Genomic DNA, 13,887 nt, shown 5'->3' with positions numbered 1-13,887 from the left:
TATTGATATTATCCCGTAGGATTTCTAGATTATAGAAATTGGAGATATTGAAGATGGAAGTTTAATGTACTTTAAATATAAGATTGAAAACACTAGCCTTAATTGATCAGTAACATAAGTGTAATTTTTCCTTAGGAATTGAAAGTTATACAATTGAAAAATAAACCGTACAAGTATATGCCATTTTTGTGACTACTTTGGTAGGGACTATCTATGCATTACTTTTTCCTCCATGCTTAATTCTCCCGTTTCAGAAGGCCACCAAATTGGTCAAGCTTGATTTGGTCTCAATTAAGTCATGTTGGCTGCCATGAAAGATTGATATTACAAGTCTTCATTTGTTTTCTAAATCAGTGTATTGATATTATCCCGTAGGATTTCTAGATTATAGAAATTGGAGATATTGAAGATGGAAGTTTAATGTACTTTAAATATAAGATTGAAAACACTAGCCTTAATTGATCAGTAACATAAGTGTAATTTTTCCTTAGGAATTGAAAGTTATACAATTGAAAAATAAACCGTACAAGTATATGCCATTTTTGTGACTACTTTGGTAGGGACTATCTATGCATTACTTTTTCCTCCATGCTTAAGTCTTTCTCACTAAGGCAGCATATATTTCAGTTGTAAAAGTTCAACAGCTTCAATTTAGCAAAACATGCTTCATTAATTTTTACAAACATTTCCAAAATAAAATAAGAAAGAAGTTTCTCTATTAATTACCCTGAGGATAGGAAGAAATTCTTGATCTGTTTTGACAGTGGTTAACTACAGATCAGAAAACGCTGTATTAAGCATAAGAAATAAACATGTGAAGGCAGGATACAACCAGTAAAAGCCACATAAAGCAGACAGGTTCATAACCATAAAGTCAGAAAGAATCTGTATACTCAGGGGAAAATGCTGCATTTTTTAGCTGACCAGACAGGAAATAAGAAAAATTCTTAACAGAGTTGATCTTCAAAAAAACCCAAAAAAAACCCAAACCAAACCAAACCAAACCAAACCAAAACAAAACAAAAACAAACAAACAAACAAACAAAAAACAGCAAAAAAAAAGGGATATGGGGGGGTCAGAACAACAGAATCTGTATTTCCTCTCTGGGTAATGTGTTTCAGCAGCAAATGCATTACTACATTTGAACATACCTATGGCAAACATACTGGGTCTTTAGTCACTGCCTCAATGCTTCCCAGTCGCAGTTCATTGAGACTTTAGCCTGCTTTTTCTACATATTAATGTGGTTGCCATTATCAACAATGTCTGAGGACCCCATCAGTTAAAGTTCAATCATTGATAAAGTTCAAATGAATCTTGATGATTCTGTAATTCTCTGTGAAATGTATTTTGGCATTTCACTTGGTCCATCTCAGACACTCTTAGACATCAGATGGAGGTGGGAGAATTTTTTGTCTTCTAAAAGACAAAGACAAAAGAAAAAGACAAATCTCACTGGATTGGCTATTTTACTGCACTAATATTTGTTATAAATACCCTAGATCAGCACTCAGTTCCTGAGGCTTAGGCAATTAAAGTGAGACAAGACATTTCCAGTCAAAATCCTCTCATAATCATGCCAGGCTCAGGATGGTGTTACTATGCTATACCATAGTCATCAGAATATCCAGACAAAAAAAGTAAAAGGACTTCTACAGTGAAACAGAAATTAAATACCTCAAAAATCTAAAAAAATAAAAAAAAAACCCCACCCAAACCAAAACCAAAACAAGCAAATAAACAAACAAAAACCCACAAAAAACAAACAAAAAGCCAAAAAAAAACTAACAAAAAAACCCTACACAAAACCAAAACCAAAACAATACAAATAAAACCCACCCCAAACTACCAACCAACCAAAAAACCCAGCAAAAACCCCAAAACCAAAGTAAACAAAGAAAAAGGTTCTAGCAACTAAATTAGGATCCTAATCTAAATATTCTTTTTTCTTTATGGATTTATGAGAAAAAAAACAAAGAGATAACTTTCAGCACAGGAATGCTTTGCTGTTGTGTGCAACAAGAATAGTAAAAAAACTGGTATGAAGGTCAGGCTTACAAATCTGTAAGTGGTTTTCTCCTTTACCTTATAATTTAGGATTACCACATCTCAAAATGTTGAGGCCTAAAACCTTATAGCCTTGCAACATTTTGAATTTTGTTTGGCTATCTGTGAAATTCAAACAGACAAATTAGGAAAATTTGAAGGCAAAACATTCTCAATGTTTTGGATAAAGCATTTAATGCAAGTAAATTTTACATAACGTAATAAGAAGAAACAAATCCTGACAGTTCATAATTAAGAGAATGAACATCTTGACTGCATGGAAGATTCTAACATTTTGACATTTGGCACTAATTTGAAAGGATTCTTCATTTTTCTACTGATCACACATCTATATTTTAAAAAATTCTGTTGAAGAATGGCAATACTTGAAGATTATATTAACATAATTCTGTTAATTTTATAAAATTCCAGAAAGTCACAGGAGTTGGCAATGCAGGAAATCCTGGCATTTAATTAATTTAATTAAATAAATGGCATTTAATTAATAAAAAATTTAATTAATATGAGAAGAGTGTCTCTACCAAATCACAAAATGTTCTGAGCTGAAAGGGACCCACTAGGATCATCAAGTCAAAATCTTTGTGAATGGCCAAGGGGATTCAATGTGGGATGGAACTCACAACTTTGGTGCTATTAGCTTCAACAGCTTCCTATACACTGATTGCCTTTTTCATGTTATGGGGGTGGAGGGGAAAAACAAAACTGACATTTGCACACTTCAACAGATTTTTCTGGCTATTTCTGTGTACAAGTTCAACATCAAGACAAAGAAGCAAAATTAACTTTCCCAAGATGAGCAGCAACATAGTACCTGCCATGTAAAAGGAAGATCAAAAATTGTTTTGAGATGTATAGATTGTAACAAACTCATAGTCCTTTGATCTGAAAACTCCATACCCAAACAGTCCATATCCAAACCAGGTTTATTCAAGAACACATAATCTCATTAGCCCAGTACTGTGTCCAGACTGAATAATTTGTACTGAAACAATATTTTCCTAGGCAACAGGGAACTTTATTTATCAAACAGTCCATTTGTGGAAGGGCCCGGATAATGGCCATGGACATGGTTTCTTGTCCTCCCATCCTGCAGCATCTTTTACTCTCCTACCATGAATCTTTGTCACATACGCAAATAATCTGTAGCCTATTGTGCATGGTGGTATAAAATTAAAAAAAAAAAAATTGTGTGCTTTTCTAGTGTAGGTGTCTATTATATAGCTGTCCCTGATTGAAAGGGACGAAGTAGAATGACTGACAACTTAGATTACTCCTGCCTTCACTGTAGTTTGCACAAACCAAGTGGCTACAAAGAAGGGAAACAAAACTAAACTAAACTAAACTAAACTAAACTAAACTAAACTAAACTAAACTAAACTAAACTAACAAGCAAACAAACCCACAAAACAAACAAACAAACAAAACCCTACCCTAAAAATGTGACTCACACATTAGAGCAGAGACATCAACTTTTCAAGAATGTTTTTTTTCTGAAAACACCCTTTATTCACTTTTAAGATAGAACTTAATATGAATGAGGTTTTGTGCCATGATGTCAACAGGAGGAGGGACAGGTCTCCACAGCCCAGGAGGGCTCCTTTATGCTGGTTTCTCAATCTACTTCCCCCATTCAGCCTAACTGAGCGCACATCTATGTTTTCTGATCAGCTCCAAAAGCCTCTTCCATAATAATACTAGAAACTTTCAAAGCAAGCGCAAGAGAGACATTTACTCTTTCAAAATCATAAAAATTGGAAAGAGAATGACGGGGAAAAAAAAAAAGGAAAAAAGAAGAAAAAACAAAGAAAAAACAAAGGAACACTTCACTATATTGTATTTACTGTTGGAGCCTGAAAGCTGTCTCATTAGAGTAGAAGAACAAATTTTAATAAAGCAGTGTATTATACAAAATAGCTTTTCTGATTTCAATTGTTTCAGGTACTCTTAAAATGTAGAGCCTTAAAAAATTTTCCAATACTCTGTGATTTACAGTGATCTTTTTTGTAACTTCTGTTTTTTTAAATAGATTTATTGATTCCTATGCATATTGTATTTCTGTACGTATGAATTTTAAAAAAATTAGGAAAGTAAAACTCAGTCTCTGTATTTCAGATACCAAAGGAAATCAACTGCATGGAAAGTAATTTAAATGAGCAATAAAAAGCATATATGGAACAAGAAAGATAAAATATCTCAAAAATGCAAGGTGTTTTTTCTCTTTCCTCTTCTTACACTCTGAAACACCTATCACTCAAAGACAAAAAAAAATGGCAATGACTCATTTTATACACTTTCAGACCACTTTTCTGAGAAGATGAGGGGTCAGCAGAAGGTGAAAAAAACAGGGAAGAAAGATGAGAGAAAACAAGGGAAGCAAAGAGGAATGAGACAAGAGAGAGGCGGAAGGGGTGGAAGTGGTGGAAGGAAGGAAGTGGCGGAAGGAAGTGGCGGAAGGAAGTGGCGGAAGGAAGGAAGTGGTGGAAGGAAGTGGCGGAAGGAAGTGGCGGAAGTGGCGGAAGTGGCGGAAGTGGCGGAAGTGGCGGAAGGAAGGAAGGAAGGAAGGAAAAGAGAGAAAGAGAGAGAGAGAAAGAAAGAGAGAAAGAGAAAAAGAGGAAAAAGAAAGAAGAAAGAAAGAAAGAGAGAGAGAAAGAAAGAAAGAAAGAAAGAAAGAAAGAAAGAAAGAAAGAAAGAAAGAAAGAAAGAAAGAAAGAAAGAAGAAAGAAAGAAAGAAAGAAAGAAAGAAAGAAAGAAGAAAGAAAGAAAGAAAGAAAGAAAGAAAGAAAGAAAGAAGAAAGAAAGAAAGAAAGAAAGAAAGAAAGAAAGAGAAAGAAAGAAAGAAAGAAAGAAAGAAAGAAAGAAAGAAAGAAAGAAGAAAGAAAGAAAGAAAGAAAGAAAGAAAGAAGAAAGAAAGAAAGAAAGAAAGAAAGAAAGAAAGAAAGAAAGAGAAAGAAAGAAAGAAAGAAAGAAAGAGAAAGAAAGAAAGAAAAGAAAGAAAGAAAGAAAGAGAAAGAAAGAAAGAAAGAAAGAAAGAAAGAAAGAAAGAAAGAAAGAAAGAAAGAAAGAAAGAAAGAAAGAAAGAAAGAAAGAAAGAAAGAAAGAAAGTGTAAATTCTTCACTGCTGTCTTTTATGGCTTATCTGCTGTGATTTACTGTTGTGATTGTTGACTAGCTGACCACTGATTTCAACGCAGGAGTATAGAAGAGACAGATTGACATGAGTTTCATTAAAATTCAAGAAACTCAACTCCACAGAGAGCATGACTAACTTCCTTATACATGACAAGAATCCCCACAGATGGTTCTTCACCCTTGCTAAAGGAATTAAGTCTACCAAAAGAATCCTTGTCTATAAGCAGCCAATTCCCCAAATCTACAGCCTCATCTGCACAGAAATTCTTTATACTGTCATTCTTAAGTACCTTAGGGTAGCAGTGAAAGACAGGGAGCCAACAGGGAGTGCTGACTGCTGCCTCCACTACCCCTCAAGCATGCTGGTGGCATAGGGATGATGGGATTATAAAGTAAACATAATAAAACACAGTACTAGGGCATTCAGTGGCCACAGTATATTTGCTTGCTTATCTTTTCCCTGTAAAAGCTGGGGATGAAATTTCTAGTACAACTGCAAAGTGCATGTATACAAAATTGGCAGTTATTAAACCATTAAAGCAGCCCACAAATGAATACTGAATTTAGTTTTCTATACCAATTAACTTTCCCTTTTCATATAATTCCTTTTTTGTTGTTGTTGTTGTTGACTGTTCTCTCACTGTCTACAATTTCCCATCAAATGTTGGAGTCTTCCTTCTCTGCTTCTCTGAAAATCTTCTAATAGCTCGATACATTTTGTCACTAAGGATAAAGAAGAAAAAGCTTCATTTCACTTAAAAAAAACAACCCAGCCCTCCTGTCCTGTTTTTCTGTCAATCAAACCAGCAGTAATTATAGAGCAGGATAACAAAGCTTTCAGCTGAAGACTACAGGAACAAATATTTAAGAGGCACAACAGGATAAGAAAAATAAATAAATAAAGGCTTTTTCTATGTTAAAAATGAGAAAACTGTTCTGAGGAACATTTTAAACATTTGCTAATGAACAGGGACATTTGAAAAACATGAGTTTTAAGGGTCTAAAACCTTCATTTCTTGAAACCCAAAAGTCCCTATGTAATAATCAAATTGGTTCCTATCATATCAGACATGGTCTTAGAGAGCTGAGCGAGAACCCTCAGCTCCCTGTCACTCAGACATCATACAAATGCTGTTGATTTCATAATCACAATTTCATTTGACATAAGAAAGGAGAATCAATGTCTTATTTATATAAAATTATGAAAAACAATGAACATGTCCACTCTTTCAAGAAATATCAACAGCTCTCAGTAGAGACAATCAATATAGGTCAGTTACAAACTTCTGGGTCAATGAACTTAATATAAGACTATCCACTCTGTTCAAAGAGAAGAAAAGGGCACAAAAATTACGTGGGAATTTTTCAGTGTTAGAAGATGACTGCACTGTATCAAGGATATGGAACTAAGATTGAAAAACTCATCACATTACTTAGAAAATGTCCTTTCTACCAGTTTGTCATCTCCAGATAACATCCAGATGAATTCTCAGTACTGAGGGAGAAGAAAAAGCTTTTGCAAAAAGATTTTTCCCCTCAGATAATTTTTTTTTCCCCCCGGGAGTTTTAGATGTTCAACTCAGCTATTCTTCCTACAGAATCCTCAGAAGAGATATTGACCTGTGGCTGGAAAAACACAACTCTCTGGCATGGATGATTCTTCTATCATGGGTTTCTGCCATCAGAGAAAAAGTATGACTGCAAGTATGGATGGTGCAAAGTAGAGTAAGGCAATATGCCTGATTGGCTATAAAATCTTACAGAGCTGGCTGACAAACGGCCGAATCATTCCTTATCCACACTACAGGAAGCCCAGGTTCTTCCTTGGGGAGAGGGGCAAGGGCTATAAGCCAAATCCAAGACTGTCACCTCTGCCTCCTTTTGCTGTGCCAGGGAAATGTTGTGTCCCTGTTACTATCTGGATTCAAACTAAATTTAAGAAAACTAGTGATTACAGCTGTGAAAAATATATGACTAGAAAGTGTCTTCATGCATCCCTAGAAAATTTGTCCAGAAAAAGAAATTTCCTCTGTCCCCTTGTATCTGTTACCTTTCTTATCAATGTTTAGAACTTGTCCCTTCAAACATTTTTGCTGCATTTTTAGTATGCTGCTTCCTAAAGAAGATTGCCCTTGGATCAAGACATGCTTTCACCATTCTTTGTCAGCACGCCCCATCAGCACACTGTGGATTCAGGGAGGTCCTTTGCACAGACAAGGAAACCACACCATTTCCAAGAAATATGTGAAGGATATTAGCACTGGATTCTAAATCAAGTACCCTGCCATCTCTGTCCTCTGGAGAACTTTCATCCAGTCTGCTTGGCCTTCCGGCCATTCATCCTGCTGTGGTCAGCCACTATGGAAAAGCAGAGCTCTTAAACTAATTGTGAGAAGGTAATTTGGTCAAAAATTACAAAAGTTATGCAGGACATACATGCTGGTTTTCCCCTCTATTGTCCCCTCACTCTTTAGACTCCTTTCTTGTCCTTTAAATCATCTTTGCCTTCAATGAGTCATCCTGTTTAGAATTGTGGCGAATACAGACTGTGTGGTCCAGCATCCTTTCCTAAGGGAGGAATGTACTTTTTAGTCTCCAGAAAGCACCTGGGATGGAATCAATGCATGCTCTGAAAGCTATTGCAAGACTCCCTAGTGAAGAAGGTTCTCTTCCCCAGTGTGTAATTAATTTTTGAGCAAAAAGACCCCTATATTATCAGTAGACATCATTCACATTGAGATTAAAATTTAATGCATTGATTCACATTGTCCCTGAATTCATCTTTCTCCAATTTGAATGGAGCTTTTTGTGTCTCCATAATGTCAGGTCCCAATAAACTCTAGGGTTTAAGTGGTGTTCAACTAGAGCAATGTCCCTTTTTTTTTTTATAAAAAGTACTAATTTTTTAAAAAGGCAGAAAAATATACTTAATCCCTCTGAAAAATCCGGAAAGTACATGAGTGTCTGAGCTGCTTTTCTTCAATCTTGCTCCCCACTGTGCTATTCCTTCTTCTTAGTTGTACCAGACTGAACAGAAACATCCTATGTCACATGTTCATAATTCTTTCCCCTTCTTATTAAATGTTTGTCTGCTTTCTTTTCTTCCTGGAAACCTACTTTGTCTCTACTTGTGTTCAAAGATCCCAGATATCCGTGTACTTCACTCCCTGCTTTATCCAACCAGCTCTTCCAAAAAAAAAACCTATTGCAGTAAGTCATATTCCTTTGCTGTCAGAGAAGGCCTGATATTTCCTCTACTGAGAGAATTTCACCACCCCCAGAGACCAGGAGCCACCAGCAGGTGAAAAGGCAGCCCTCCTCCCTCTGCAACGCAGCCTTTTAGCGGAACAGAGCAGAACACAGGGCTAACACTCAGAAACCTACAGCAAACCCGAACAAGCAAACAAAACAGATGCCATCTGCCACAGTCTGGAGAGCATATTCCCTGCCAGCCTTGATTCAAGACAGCCAGAATCCATTCAACTTAAAGGCTCTAAATGAGTTTTTTATCATGTCATGCTATGTCAGTGTTTTCTTTGTAGGGAAAAAACAAAATAAAACAAAACAAAACAAACAAACTCACCTGATAGGATCAATATATATTTATTTTCATATTTTTGAAGGCCTTCCTTTGCTCATTTGAGAATGCTGTGCACAGGTACTGAATCTTGTACACAATAACAGAAACTGAGGTCCCAAAGAGGGTCAAAAATTGTGCTGTCAGTTTTTATTATTTATCCCAAAAAAACTAATTCCTCTCTTCAACCTTCCAAAATAATTAAAAAAAAAAAAAAAAAAGCTCATGCTTTTGAAGCATGAAGCTCATGCTCATGAAGTTTTATGTATATTTATCTCTGTACTGGGTTATTTTTGCTATCATATATGTCTAGTTTGGGGTACAGAAATGAGATTCATTTGCACCAAGACATATACTAAACCAGGGAAAATTTTCAATTGTTCAGTTGACTGGATCTGTTCTTGAAAGTATGGGCTGAGAAAAAGTGTTATCTTAGATGTCTTACATAGTAATTGTTCTCCAAAATATAAGCACCATATATTAATTTCTGCAGTAAAACAAATGTTCACACTTGTATTGAACATTTTCTTGAGTATCTGATGACAGAAGATTTTGTCATCTGGGCTTTGCTGTTTTGGTCCAAAAAGGAATTAGTACCCCTAGAAAATAACATTAAAATGTAACATGACACAAATAAAGCCTCAGCAGTTTTGAGAAGATCATCATACATCACACTGTAGTGACTGCAAAAGGCAGAAAAAAAATATAAAACTAAATTTAAACTGATGGGTAATACAACTTCTCTTTCCAACAGTGTTTTGATAAGAAAGACTGGAATTCCATGGTGGAAATCTTGAATTGAATCAGATGTCCTTTGGTGGCTTATAGCTGCCTATTTACACATACAGTTTCATCCTCTGACTCTGGAAAAAGCAAATAGCAGCTAACACTTCTGGAGAGTCCTTTTCTGAATTAATGATCATGAGCAATGACAGTCCAATAACCGTAAATAACATCAGAATGTTTTGACTGCCACACAACAAGACACACTTGTGAGGGAGAAGAAAAGGTCTCCCTTTTTTCTCCCCTTACTGGTAATGTTGCAAGAAGAACTCATTCCTCATCACAGTGTGGGATGCTTACCCCTATCACCACTGGTACCACAAACTCAACTGCATTCTTCCCTAAATAATAGTCCATGTCTCTCACAATTCACTTCAAAACAGAAACAAAACAGAAAGAGAAACAAAATACAAAACCAAAAACCTTGGAAAAACACTATATCATAATATGCCTTAGATCTTACATTTTCAAAGGATGCAGCAAGTCCCAAATAAAAAGGTGTCTGAATGGAATTCAGTAAGTGGTGTCTAACCAAAATGTTACTAGTAGTCCAACCAGAATGTTTGTTGAATATTCTTCAATAATGCAGGATGTCTGCTCAGTTCTTATATATTTTCAGAGAAGAGCAGTTAGGGCTTTGAATGTCCGCAACTGTTCTCTTTTAATGGAGAGTCCAGAATCCAGCCTGATGTATTAGCTAAGATGATAGCAATCACACTTGCATCAGGTCATGAACCTGCAGGAAGCTCTAAAAATAAAAATTAAAAAAAATAAAAAAGAATTTTCAAATTACGCTATCTAACGAAGGATTTTTTGTGTAGAAGCTGAGAAGTCACTGCTTGAGTTAACATGCTTAGAGTTACCAAAAAAAAAAATCAACATTTTCCTCTCAACATTTTCCTCAGCAGCACCACTTAGACAAAATTTTTACACTCTCTGTATGCTCTTGGGACACTTATAAATATTACAGAAAGGGCTATGAACGGCTGAAAGTAATCCCATATGATTTCAAAAATTAATAGAACAAGGATGATACTGATGTGAATACTTTGTGTTTGCTAGTACCTGGGCTTAGGATTGTTTCAAGTTTTCTGTAAACAGTATAATAAGTAATATCCAGTACACATCACTATGAAAATTTAGATGGAGAAGTATAAATGTAGCTAGTATTAATAGCTTTTCTTTTTCCAAAGACAATCTCAGTCAGGAAGTGGGAATGGCACTTTTGTGGGTGAAGCAAAGGATTGTCTTTCTTCTCGGCTATTAACTTGCTAAGTCAATACAGGAAAATTGCTTAGGCAAACATTTTTAAACTTAGGTGAATAAAGTAAGGCACTAAAGTAGATGCAGCTTTAGGACCAATAAGATTCAGGGAGAATTTGAATCACCTAAAAAATAATTCTGCTTCATACTGTCCGGTTCCAGAGCTGTGCATGCTCAGATAACCTGAGCACAGCAATGGTGGTAGACAGGGGGTTGAATCAGAAACATAAAGATCAAGGGGACAAACTTAATTTGTAACCCACACCGTGCTGAATCACATGTTTCTGCTCCTGAATGGTGGTATATTGATTATATGTAAGAAAATACAAAGCCTATCAGAGATCCATGAAACAGACCGACTGACTTTTTGCTCCAAAATATTTAATCATACTTTTAAAATTATGTGTCTTAGCTCTTTTTTGTTCCAGGAAGCTATTCAAGACATAAGTGTTCAGAAAAAAACAATCCCTTTTTCCTGAAAATTCAAGTCTGAGCCTTCAGAAATCACAACATCTCAAGTCACTAAGCTCCTGCAGTACATTTTGTAAAGATGAGAGTTGATTATAATTGCCCTTGGAGGGAGTGATTTCTGAGTCAGAGAAACACAACACTATCTATGACTATGAAGAGTTTATTTTCTTTTAATTTAGTTTGGGGTAGAAGGAAATAAAAGGGGGGTGAGTGTTGCGGCAGTTTGGATGAATATAATAAAAGATCATATAATAAAACATCTGTTAAGAACATGTGTTGGAACTCCAGGGTATACACTGAAACTAGTCAGTAATATCTGTGAGTGAATGAAAGAATGAATAAATAAGTGTATAAAATCATGATTCCTTCCATCATCCCTCCCCTATGGAGCCCGCAAGGATTTTTTAAGTCTTGTCAAGGATAGAGGAACGTAACATCTCTGCAGCTGTTATTCAGTACAACATCTTCACACTGACAGATCCATCAAACTAGAGAGGAGCTCAAGACTAAAGAAAATACCAAAGGCCACTGTAAAAGAGAAACCATGGCCCAGAGAACTTTTGTCAGTGAGAAAAGGCAGGGGAGGAAATGAGAAGTTCAGAGAAATTAAGTGATTTGCTCTAGGGTGCCAGAGGTGGGAACTGAGTCAGAGCTTCATGCTTTCTCTCTATTAGTAAATGCATTTCAGTAAATTGTTTATACTGTTCTTTGAGAATACAAATATGTGCTAGTGTATGTAGACCTCAGTTCACTGTTCCAGAACTACTTCACAGGCTCTGGTTCATCTCCATTCCAGAGGGTCAGAGGCAGCATTTTTTGTCATTAAAGAAACCCACTGCACCTCTTATGGATTCCAATGCCCTGCTCAGGGTACCTCACTTTCCATCATTTTGCTGCCTTATCAAAAATTACTTTTTTCTATTTGTCATATATTAGAGAGCTTCTCATTAATGAATGACAGGCATGTAAGTGGACTGGGATGTATAAAGCAATTTCCAGGAACTGTAAAAAACGCTATAAGGTCCTGCAGGAGCTAGATATTGTTTTAGCCAAGCTTTAGCCAACAACCCATTCTTCCTCTTTTAGAAACAGGTGGCTGCAGTTAAAAGCAATACAACCCCAATCACTTACAAGCTAGTTATCTTTAAATTGTTTCATTGAAAATTGGATGATGATGAGATATTTTCTATGTGTCTTTCCCTCTTTGAATTTCCACTCTGAGTTTTTCCTTACAGGCATGTTGCAATAGCTGCTGGCTAAAAGAAGTAGCCAAGGGACTGAAGGCATTCTCAGTTCTCATTAGGATATTGAAAAAAAACATTATCCTCTGTCTTCATAATTATAGTGCTGTGGGATATTATAGAAGCTAGCTGTAAAGGTAAGAAAAAATATTTTGTCACATTCCTTTCTCCACTCTCTGGATGGCACTGTGGAAAATATCAACAAAACAATGTAAATAGAGCTTTATGAACTCCCTAACACTGGGACACCAATACCTTGAGAGGAAGCACACAAAAATAAGCAACTCAAAATTAATTAAACATTGGGTAAAATGACATCTACGTTGACACCAGTAGGTCTAAAAAGTCTTAGTGAAAAGGATTCATCAACATAGTAATTTAAACCTCCAAAGTTTTCAAATTCTTTCCTCATCTTCTAGCCCACAATTCCTGCTTCATGTGAGTACACATGAAGCAAAAGAAAGAATAATTGTAGCACAGTTGTGGCTTTTGACCTGTAATTAAGAAGCAAGCACACAGAGAAACCAATTAATCAAAAGTAAACTACTCACTTGAAGATCCATGCCTTGGAAGATTTCAGTCTTTTGCTGTAGCCCAAAATCTTGGACACACTCTCTCCCCTATTAGTTTTCTCCTTAGTGCTTCAGTGTACTTTTTACATTCTCTGTATTTCAAAATTTAAGGTCACAATAGGTTAATTTTAAACTGGATCTCATTAATGAGACAACTAACTGAAAAATCAATGATCACTTTTGAATATTAGCTTGAGGCCAGGTGTTCATTTCCCACATTTTCTGGGAGCCAGGGAGAGTGACTTACTCTTTATTACATCATACCTCTCAAGAGGTGAGCTAAATCATAAACTGGTGAGAGATGTTACTGTAGCAGCTATACAAGCTGCAATTTTCTATTCAGAAGTAAAAATGGAGTTCAGGACTTTTTCCTCTCGCCCTGAAAATATGTCTGAATTTTGCCTTTGAGACTTCATGTTTCAAAATTGGAGCCTCCTTGGTCTTTAGTTTTTGGCTGTTTTTGGCTGTCGTGCTTTTGGATAGCTGTCAGAGTGCAGGGGTGCACGCACCTCATGAGTGGACCACAGACGCAGAATTGGGAACCATGAGGCTCGTTGGTTGTTTGCAACTCTCCTTTGGCTTAGGTGGGAGAAAAACAGTGATCTAGAGGAAAAAAAAGGTACTGAGCACTTTCACCAAATCCTTTAAATGTTTATTCTGGATTTTTTCCCCCAGTCTAATTGTATTTTAAAATAAAGAGAATCAGATCAAATTAAACAGTCTATTTATTTTCTCCATTTCCTATGCTCACAAAAAAAAAAAAAAAAAAGAAAAAAAAAAGAA

General features: G+C 35.9%; 1 long non-coding RNA gene across 1 annotated transcript in view; it reads right to left on the bottom strand.

Annotated features, from left to right (window-relative positions):
- The window catches only part of LOC119696205, a 65,518-nt gene extending 52,333 nt beyond the window's left edge, over positions 1-13,185 (bottom strand). The window contains exon 1 of the long non-coding RNA XR_005255537.1: positions 13,084-13,185. This is a non-coding gene — a long non-coding RNA (uncharacterized LOC119696205). The remainder of the gene's footprint in view (positions 1-13,083) is intronic.
- Positions 13,186-13,887: the final 702 nt, after the last annotated feature.

The sequence above is a fragment of the Motacilla alba genome, chromosome Z (assembly GCF_015832195.1).
Source record: "Motacilla alba alba isolate MOTALB_02 chromosome Z, Motacilla_alba_V1.0_pri, whole genome shotgun sequence".
Classification (NCBI taxonomy): Eukaryota; Metazoa; Chordata; class Aves; order Passeriformes; family Motacillidae; genus Motacilla; species Motacilla alba.
The sequence above is the reverse complement of the archived record's forward strand: the minus strand, read 5'-3'. Positions and strand labels throughout refer to the sequence as shown.